Raw genomic sequence first — 10,907 nt, forward strand, 5'->3', positions numbered from 1 at the left:
TTTATTCGCTGCCAAAAGTGCACAAGGCAAGAAAACCTCCACCTGGCCGCCCCATAGTGTCTGGGATCGGCTCAGTTCTGGAACCCTTATCCCAGTTTGCTGACCAATTTCTCAAGCCTATGGTTCAAAAGACACCCACCTACCTTAAAGATACACGCGATCTTCTGAATCATCTCACGGACAGAAGTTTCTCCAGTGCAACTATGCTATTGGTAGGACTCGATATTGAGAGTCTTTATACGAGCCTACCTCAGCAAGCCACCTTAGACACTCTAGAAGATCTACTGTTTCAAGACGAATGGCCACACCATACGCCAAGACACTTCGTCCTAGAATGCTGCAGACTGGCCCTAACTGAGAACTTTTTTGAATACGAGGATACTCTATACCAACAATGCCACGGTACTTCCATGGGAAGTACCTTTGCTCCCAGTGTGGCAGGGCTCTACGTGAGCAATTTTGAGAGTACATACATCCTTAATGACACCAATCCCTTCCTTCCAAGAATCCTTTTCTGGAAAAGGTATATAGATGATGTCATCATGCTCTGGGAAGGTACCAAAACCGATCTACAAACATTTCACGACTGGATGAACATCCAAGACCCTTGTCTAAGGTTTACCTTGGAGGCACATAATGATCACTTGGACTTCCTAGACCTTACCATCTACATTGAAAATGACACCATTAAAACTAAGACTTTCTTTAAGACAACAGCTAAGAATAGCCTGCTCTCTTTCAACAGCTTCCATCCGCGCCCACTACGAGAGAATTTGCCTTATAGCCAATTCCTTCGCCTCAAAAGGAATTGTAGTGAACTAAGTGAGTATAAACAACAAGCTCAAGACCTTTCAAACAAACTCAAGAAAAGGAACTATCCAGAAAAGATTATCAAAAAATGTCAGAAACGAGCCCGGAACCAGCCTAGAGAAAGCCTCTTGGAACCGACACCACAAATAAAATCTACAGAAAAACTGACGTGTGTCACCACCTACAGTCCTGTTACAAACTCTGTAAAGAAAATTATCAACAAAAATTGGCGCATCATTACATCTGGAAATCTACCCATGTTTGCCAATAGACGAACTCGAAACTACAAAGATATCCTGGTACACACTCGTCCACCTGACGTGAAACCAAATTCAAGTCAGAGCACCCTGTGGTCCCTTCCCCCAGTAACGGGCCACTTTCCATGTGGCAATTGCTCTGTATGTTCCCTGACTACAATCACTAAGAGTGTGATCCTATCACCTAAACTGACCTGGACGATGAGACAACATTCTAATTGTAACACGACACATGTAATCTACATGATTACATGCCCATGTCATCTCCGATACATTGGAATGACCTGCCGGAAGATTAAGCAAAGAATATGCGAACATCGCAGCAACATTAAATGCGGTAGAGGAACAACCAAATTGAGCTCGCACTACATTGAACATCCACACACAGTCAATGAGCTGAGCTGGATAGTCCTTGAAACACTGGTACTAAAAACATCAAATGCAGAAAAATTACTCTTCCAGAAAGAACAGCGTTGGGTTCATCGACTCAAGACTAACATCATAGGACTGAATGATGATATCCCATGGTTGAGCGTATAAACGGAGATTTCCACCAGCCACAACTGTCTCCCTCATGTGACCCTTTCGAGCTCCCCATTGGCACTTCAACTCTTTTGTATCACCGTATTACCATCAACTGTGCCTTCCTTATCTGTCAAGACACAGCGCAACAAAGCAAGCAACAGACGAAATGAAACATATGCGCTACTCAGAGCTTACACTCTATTCATGGTAAACAAGGATCCCTAAAGTTCCCCAAACGATGGCCCTTTTATATTAGTAACTATTTAGGTCACATCCGCTCTTGGTAACTACATTTGGCATTGAAACAACGTTGCCGCTTTATCTCTCAAGAAACTTCTTCCGAAACCACGCAGCAGACGGAATAAAACTGATACGCTGATTGGTACTCTGTTCACGGCAACCGTAGACAACAATTGAATAAAGTTTTCAAGGCTACAAACCGGCCCTCTCTAGTCCTTTCACTGTCTCTACGCTACCAACTATTTAAGACACACCCCTATGCCTACGTACTCACACAGGAAACTAGAGTCAGCACAAGTCGTAGCGGACCATGCGGTATGGAGACCTCCACCTCTGCAGCCTTTGGAAGACACGTAACGTTAACCTGGGGTTTCCCCTTGTAATGTTTGTTTTTCTTTTCCTCTCTTTCATTGTCTAGTATTTACGCAGCCTTGTATCTTCGTACGGAGTTCGTACTTTGAAACATTCAGGTATTTAACAGTGAATATTGCACGCTAATTCCATATTAGAGGTATTATTGATACTTGTCTTCAAATAGCACACCTTACTTGATTATAAATTCTTTCGCATGTCTATAATTACAAACGTTAGACCTAAGGAACCTCTAACTCCCAATAGGTATGGCTAAACAATTTACCTGCGAATTGAACACACGTACATTACGAGCAGTCTTCACCACCTCCGCTGCATATATTTATTCTACATGTATGTCTGATGAATTGTTATATGTTTGAATTATCTCTCACCAGTCGTTGTCTCCTAGGGACTTTGCTGTTTACTCTCTTAAGTAAGAGCGATGGTTCGCAACCTCACTTGCAGATCAAAATGTATGCCAATAAGTATATAAAGATTTGCCATTTATATTTGCTTTTACATTTCCCCCCCCTTTCTTTTAAAAAACTTCATTTGGCACCTTTTCTACCCTCATTAAGGTTTTTTTCTCTGTATATAGGTATTAGTCCTGTTTGAAGTTCATTTGAATCAACCTTAGAACTTCCAATTGATGTACTTCCTCAATTCACATTACTCACCTGTGGTCCTGAAGAAAGCTCCCTGACCTTTGGGCTGTGTATGAGCTGAAACATGTCGACCAATCACCACGATTAAAGTTGCAGAGGGTCCATTACTCATCCTACCTGCAACTTTATCTCTTTTTAACGTCTCCCCAGCACCTATCAGAATAAAGTTTTTTATAGGTAGCATGAGGAACAACTCCTTTTTTATCACTCACTTGAGCACTCTTCACTTTTTTATTTTATCATTTTTTCCCTGATCACTGCTGAAAAACCCAGTGGTTCCCTCCGGGTGGAGGATGCATGGAATCAACCCAATGATGATGCTATCACGTATTTAAACGGCGGAGAATCAAGATATACCGCCCCGACATACGTTTAACGTGATTGAGGGTTTTTTACCTATACCAGAGACAACCACTTGAACCCTGGTGCCAGTAACTAGTGATCCCTCCCCCTTTGATTATTTATCATATCTAAACTATGACATTGCAAAAAGGTGTTTTTTTCTGAGATTTATAAAATGGACTTAACAACTTTTTTCGACTCATGCTGAAGTGTCAATCAAAGTGTCGCAATTCAGGGCTGAAAATGCCACACATAAGCGCAGCATAGATATGGAAATATCACATGTAGGAAAACTGGCACCTATGAAACACCCTCATCAGTGGCTACCTCTGGCAGCAACAGACAGGAAAAGGGTAAGCCAGTGCTTAATTTGAGCCGGTGGTTTCTGGTGCTTGGCATCGGCACTTAATTTTCAACACCGGGGCTTGTGACATACTGCCACAAGGTGGCGCTGCCTGTCAAATTTAGAGATGACCACAACAACAGTTAATTATTAATTCAATACACATTAAAAATTACTATTACCTGCTGCCCACGCAATTCTTTTGCTTTCGGACCTGAAATAGTCCAAACTGTCACACTTGTAGGAGTGCGATGGCTAGTAGTAGGGTTGTTACTATCATTAGCAGCGCTGGTGGGAGCAATGTGGGGTGCAAGCTGCAGTGGCCTCTTGAAGAGAGCCCTGGCATTTTGTTATTTACAAATTAAGCACTGTACGCTATAAGATGCTGCAGGCCAAGAGGGTGAGAAACACTCTGTCAGCTCAGTCACCTTATTTGCGTGAACTGTGTAGGACCTTGAGGCGAAACAAAGCATTCTGGGAATGCAGTTGTCTAACCCGCGATGAGCGAGAGACCATTGGCAGGGCTGGTGTGAGGGAGGCTAATATAGGTAAGTGATGAAATGAGAGAGGTTAGCAAATCAGAATAGTGAAGAAGAAAGAAGGTGTACCAGTTGGCAGCTTAACAAAAAAGTGATGAATCAAGCAAAGTTGCTACGATGTGTTGCGTCAGCTGGAGAGAGCAGGAGTGCATCATAACTTCAAAGAAATAGGGACCGAAGTTTTTAAGTCAGACTTAAGACTCTCAGAACTGGCGCACTCATCTGGCAAAACATCAGGTCTAGATGGGTAATATCATATTATACTGAGTTTGCCCCTATAAGGGACCACCCGGGCACCCCAGAATGCCTAAAGGATGTCTAGAGCCATCCACTTAAAGAAGCTGGCTTAACAACTTGGGGTGATTTGATTGACGATGATGAAATCATGGGTCTAGTTCTTCTCTAAGAACAATGAAAAACTCTTCAAATGTAAGTTTATTCAACTACATTCATGGAGAGTTGCACACAAATGGGGAAAATACGTTCTGTGGGATTTGGAAAAAGAACTTCAAAGATACAGGCACGATCAGTAAAGAAATAACAAAAAAGTGGTGCGACTTTCTTTGCAAGGATGAAGATCTAACAAGACTTGCATTGTATACAACGTGGGAAGGATACTTGCTGAATCAACAGCTGGAAAACTTATGGCAAGTTTCTTTACAAATCCTTTATTCTATTGTTAAACCAGTTGCACCTAAGAGGAGCCATCTTTTTAGTCTGTACAGGGCGTTCAGATGCCTGAATAAGATTTCTAGAATGGTAGGGCTACAAGGATCCCTGTGTAAGAAGTGGGCAGCCCCTGGTGAAAACAATGATCACATGTTTGTGCAGCACCCTGCCTTGAAGCAATTCTGGGGCAAAATAAGTAAGGTAAATATAGAAGTAATAGGACAGGAATTCAAGGTAAACCCATCTCTCATTATATTTGGATACACACGAACAAGCAAAACATGGCTCACAGGAGAACTACCAAATTTTCTATTTGATGTTGATTGCAAGATATGCGATTTCAAACACTGGGTAGACTTGAGGAAAGGATTATGTAGGTGAGAAGAATTTTTAACCTCAAAAGAGACAGCTCAAACAAGAAGGTGGTTCAGTATTGGGGCTAGATGACTGAATGGCTGGGCTTAAAAACTGAGGGGCATATCAACAAGCAGGCGATAAAAAATTATCGCCGCTTTTGCAACCGTTTTCGGCCGAAAAGCGGCAATAATTTTATCGCCTAATCAGCAAGGTCACGCTAACGCGTGAAACCTTGCTTTAGCGTCAGGATTCCTAACGCCCAGCTTTGCATCTCTAATGAGATGCAAAGTGGGCGTTCCTGACCTGGCATGACAGGAGAAATGTCGCTAAGCGACATTTCTCCTATCATCAAGCCCCACGCTATGAAGCATAGCGTCAGGAAAAGTAGCGATAACCCCTGTTATTGCTACTTTCCTTACGCCTGCTTCAGGACTGACTTAGCCATGATATCCTATGGAAGGTGGATATCATGGCTAAGTTTGTGAGTCCCTATCAACTAGCTAACGTGAGATTATCGCTGGGTTTCCAGCGATAATCTCATGTTAGCCAGTTAGCGCCAGGATTTTTATCGCTGATGAGATAAGCGTTGCTAATAGCACGCTATCTCAGCGATAAAAATCGGCGCTAGCCGGCGATAATTATCCTGGTGCTAAGTGCGCTCAGCGATAATTATCGCCGGTTGTTGTTGATATGCCCCTTAGGTATTTGGTCCTATGATTACACCAGTGTCAAGTTCAGCTTTCATATTGAATAAGAAGCAGGCAATGGATGCTCTTTTTGAACATGGAAGACACAGGTTTTTATCTTACCTCCACTTGTGTGGATACAAATGACCCACTGGAATTTGGCACCGTTAGTAAACTCTGGCATCGAACTTGAGAGGTGATGAGGGACAAAAAAGAAAAGGAAATAGTGCAGTTCTCCTCTCGCCCTGAAATGATGCACTTGCAGCTGACCAGCACCAATGCAGGCCCCATTGTGCTAAAGTTCAGGGGTGTCTGTGTTAAGGCCAGGATGGTTTTGTTCAGGAATGGATATCCTATGAGGCTATTTCCTCCTTGTATGTGTGCTGGTAATGAAAAGAGGAACTACCAAGGAGAAATAAAGCTATTTCCCCTCGTTACCCCATCCTCAGGCTGACGCACCATTTTGGTACATCCCTATGTCAATGGCTCTTTGTAGATGTGTTTGGGTAACAATTTACAGGTGGATGCAGAGTAAAACCCATGGAATGCCTCCCTGACGCAAAGTGATGCAAAGCAATGTAATGAGCTGCAATGTGTTATTGTTTTTTTTTTCAAAGAGACGCAAATCGACATTTACGTTGCTTTGTAAATGCCAACACGGTTTATGCATCTGGCCTGCATCAAAAAGTGATGCAGGCCAGAGCCAAAATCGTTGTTAATCTGGGCCTTAGTGTGTAGGAGAGAAATACAGGGGGAAGTGCATGGATGTGGAGGAGAGAACAGACAAGATAAAGGGTAATAAAGCGTGCACAGTAGTGTAACGCAAAATGGAGGGGCAAACCTGCAGAATTTGAAGAGTCCCCAGTGTCTCCCATATCGCTTAGATATTCATTGATGTTGGTTTAAATGGGGCCCACTGACAAGTTTGGGGTCCCTGCAGAGCTCTGGTCCCCTTGCACCACAGAGGGGGCAGGGGTCTGTGTTACGCCCCTGAACGTGCATAGAAAGGGTAGTGTGGAAATTTAGCGTGCAAACTGAACATTATCTGCGCCATCTTGCCTCTCCCCAGCGCCACGCACAACGAATGCACGGCCGCCATTTTAGGCACCCCGCTCTCTCCCCGCTCACTCTCGACCGCCAGCGTTTTCCCTTGGCGCTGCAAGCATCCCCCGCGCGCCGGCCACCCCCGCTCTCTCATACAGGCCATAAACCCTCTCCTTCTGCGCGACCCTGCTACGGAACCACTTCCAACCGACAACCCATACATGGTCATGCCTCTCCTTTGATAACCCCCCCCTTCCTCTGCGCCCCATTGTCTGAACTGGTCCCAGGCCATCGCCTAGCCCTGCGGATGCAGTTTATTGCCCCTACTGTAAGGGAAACACCCCACATCAAAGGGATTACAGTAGAATCAAAGCCCCTACCCCCTGAGACCCGGCCGGTTGCACACACCCCCGGGAATTAGCGGAATTCCCTGCTGCGCGATAGCCATCTCCCACTGCGGGTAGGGTGGGAACCTCTACTGTAACCATGTGTGGGATCGGATCTGAGCCGGGGCTTCAGGGGATATTTCCCCGCACATCAAGGGAATCTCAAGAATGTACTATATGTAATAAAGCAATAAACCAGTGTATAAGAGACCAGGTCTCAGAGATGCAGTTAGAGCACCTCGTGACGATACCTTGCTGTCTGATCTGATGTGTTCTGCTCCGACGGAATAAAACTTTGTTTCCTGCCTTCCAGTCTCCGGCGCCTGCCTCTTTTATTGGTAAATCATCGAGTGGTATGAGAGGCGATTACCGCCGGGCAAATCCTTGAAAGATTATCGACTGAAACTGCCGCTACCATTTAACAATTGGCGTCCCAAACGTGGGGCCCATCAGCGACACGTGGATCCAGTGGGAGAGGTCCCGACGACAGAGTGAACGACTGCAACGATCGGGAGAGCTCCTGCCCAATAGACCCTCGTCTGGCAGCCGATCATCCGAACTTCACTGGTTCCGAGCAGACCTCTCTCGAGTGATCTACGGTCCTGACTGGGAACCATCAGGAGTGCCGCGGCAAATACGGAGAATAGAGGACGATCGGGCGCTGGAGGCGGAAGACGAGAAACTGTCCATGCGGTCCGGGTAAGGTCGTGAAATACGACAAAAGTGCAAAATAATTGATTGATTGTTTGAATACTAGTATTGCTCATTGATTGTTCTTTTTGAGATATTCGCTGTCTACAAACGGGGAGGAGTAGGAATACTCTCTCTCTCTCCCTTTGCAGATAGTGAAGGGTAGGTAACGCAGACTTTTGTCCCCGTTGAAACCCGTCGTGCCTATCTTTATCTCCCCATTGATTGATTGTCCGTACATTGATTGTTTTGAAGAATAGTGCTTTTGAGATATTCTCTGTTTGCAAATAACGTAGAATAGGAATATTCTGTCTAGTCTTTGCAAATAGTGAAGGGTAGGTAACGCAGACTTTTGTCCCCGTTGAAACCCGTCGTGCCTATCTTTATCTCCCCATTGATTGATTGATTGATTGTCCGAACACTAGTTGTTCGATATTGGTTCTTTGGAGGTATTCTCTGCTTACAAATAACGAAGAATAGAGATATTCTGTCTAGTCTTTGCAAGCAGTGAAAAGATAGGTAGTGCTGACTTTTGTCCCCGTTGAAACCCGTCATGCCTATCTTCTCCCCACTGATTGGTAGTTGGTTCTGCCCGGACCGCTTATTAGAGGTGAACCATCCGGCTCCACTGGAGGGCACCCCTAATAAGGACATGTTCACTAAATATGGACTAGTCGCCGTAGCTTATAGCAAGCTGTGGCATAAATATACCAAGAAGGACCCCGAAAGTCAGTGGCCACTGATGGGATCCTTCGACGACCATAAGATAGAAGCACTAGAAATAGCTCTGCGTAGCAATAAGACGACGCCTACTATGCTTGACAGTATCGGCATGTGGCGCAAAGAAGCAACGCAACGGAAAAAGAGGGAAGAAGTAAAAGCAGAAAAGGAATTACGAAAGGCAGCTCACCTTGCCGCTAAAAAGTTAGAAGAAGACATAAAAGAGAGAAGGGAAACTAAACTAAGACAGGAGCCCGAAACCTCAGGCCAGTACGCTGTTAGGACCCCTTCTCTGCTCTACCCTGTATTGTCCTCCAAGCAGCAAACGAATGACGAATTACTGTTAGGTCCCCCGACCATTTACATGCCCCCTCCGTATGCACCCTCCCAATCGGTAGTGCAACACCCACAACCCCCGAACACGAACGAAAGCAGTACAGGGGCCTCGGCCCTCACGGCCTCCGCGCCGGCTGAGCCTCTTGTACTGAACCTAACGTCGACTACAACGTTAGACGACCATGAGATAGGAAAGAAAGAGTCCACCAGAATGAATCGGTTAACTAAAGATGAACGAGCAGGAATTGACAAGATAGTAGGGACGCTGGTGGAGCGAAAAGAAAGTGAGGAGTATATAACGGACGTGTATAAATCGTATGCCGACAGCCGCAGACGACACTTCGTCGTACGGCTCTGTTATCGCACCCTGAATACATATGAGAATAGGTACCACGATAAAGGTCCCGAAGGCCTAGCGGCCCTATATAGGAAGGTAGACATTGGGGAAGAAAGAGAGGGCGATGTAACGAACCTCTTCACTCGTACACTCGAGGTCTACCGACACCTTAAAGAACATGGACAGACAACCACAACGGAAACCCCCATGGCAACAAAGCCCCAGGGAGGAAGGGCCGATGCCATGATGCCCATTAAAGAAGCTGCCCCCTACTGGGTCCCCCCACGGGGTCAGGGAACACACGACGACATCAACCACCAAGATGCGAAGGGAAGGGTTGTATATAACTGGGTCTACCAGCCGTGGGACCGGCAAGATATTTTGACCTTTAGAAAGACCCTACCCGACTTGAGAAAGAACCCGACTGCCTTCTACACTGAATTAGGCACAGCCTTAGGCTCAACGATAATGACGTTAGCAGATATCGACTTGTTCTTTGGGCTATGTTTGCCGGCTGATGTGTGGAAACAAATCCGGAAGGTTGACCACGCTGAGCCGTTCGGATATACCTGGGTACAACTCGATACCATAGATAAACAGCGAGAGCCAGGACAGAAACCCCCGAAAGCCATCTTAGAGCTCCCAGACAAGATTGTACAAAAACTGAAGACTCTAATCCCAGAAAGAAAGGTAGACTGGTCGATAGTGACAGCTTGCCGCCAGAAACCCCAGGAAGATGTGTCTGAATACTTCTCCCGATTCGAGACTGTGTTTTCCGATTACAGTGGCCAAGACATGACCACCGCAACCGGACACCACCTCTTTGTCCAGAATTATGTAAAGGGTCTGTCGCCAGAAGTTTCCCAGAAGTTACAGACCAGCGAGAGTAGTTGGGCAGCCTCCAAACCCGCAGCAATTCTCCAGATGGCCCAATACTACGAAAACCAGAAGAACGAGAACGATAGGGCGTCAGAGAAGAAGAAAAAGGAATTAAAGGAGAGGGTGATGATAGCACAGTTGCAGGGGGTGACCATAGGAAGGGAACCCCCAAAAGAGAATTACCAACCAACCGCCCCTAGAAAGCTACCCCCTAGAGACCATACACCTACGCCCTACAACGGACGGAGAGACTTAGATGGGAACCAATGTGCGTTCTGTAGAGGGTTCGGACACTGGAAATCCCAGTGCCCGGTCCTTCTGGAAATGAATAAAAATAGGAACCCCAGAGACACAGCATATGACCACAGAAATAGAGGACGGGAACGAGGGCACACGAACGACGCCATCAACGACAGGCCAGGCAGATCAAACACCTTTGATCGCCCCCGACAAAACCAGTGTCAGCAGTCCGACTATGAAAGCACTCATGACTTCGCATAGGACCGCCAGGGGCAAGGGAGGGATCCAGTCGAACTCCGTGTTGACCAGCAAGGTCCTTACGTCACCGCTAAGGTCTTGGGCACAAAATCTCCATTCCTGGTAGATACTGGGGCGACACGTAGTGCGTTATCTAAACGACTGATTCCTAGGGCACCCTTGTCTGGCTCACACGTAACCTCAATAGGCTTTGACGGAACGCCCTCCACTAACCCCTTATCAGCACCAAT

The sequence above is a fragment of the Triturus cristatus genome, chromosome 7, assembly GCF_964204655.1.
Source record: "Triturus cristatus chromosome 7, aTriCri1.1, whole genome shotgun sequence".
NCBI lineage: Eukaryota > Metazoa > Chordata > Amphibia > Caudata > Salamandridae > Triturus > Triturus cristatus.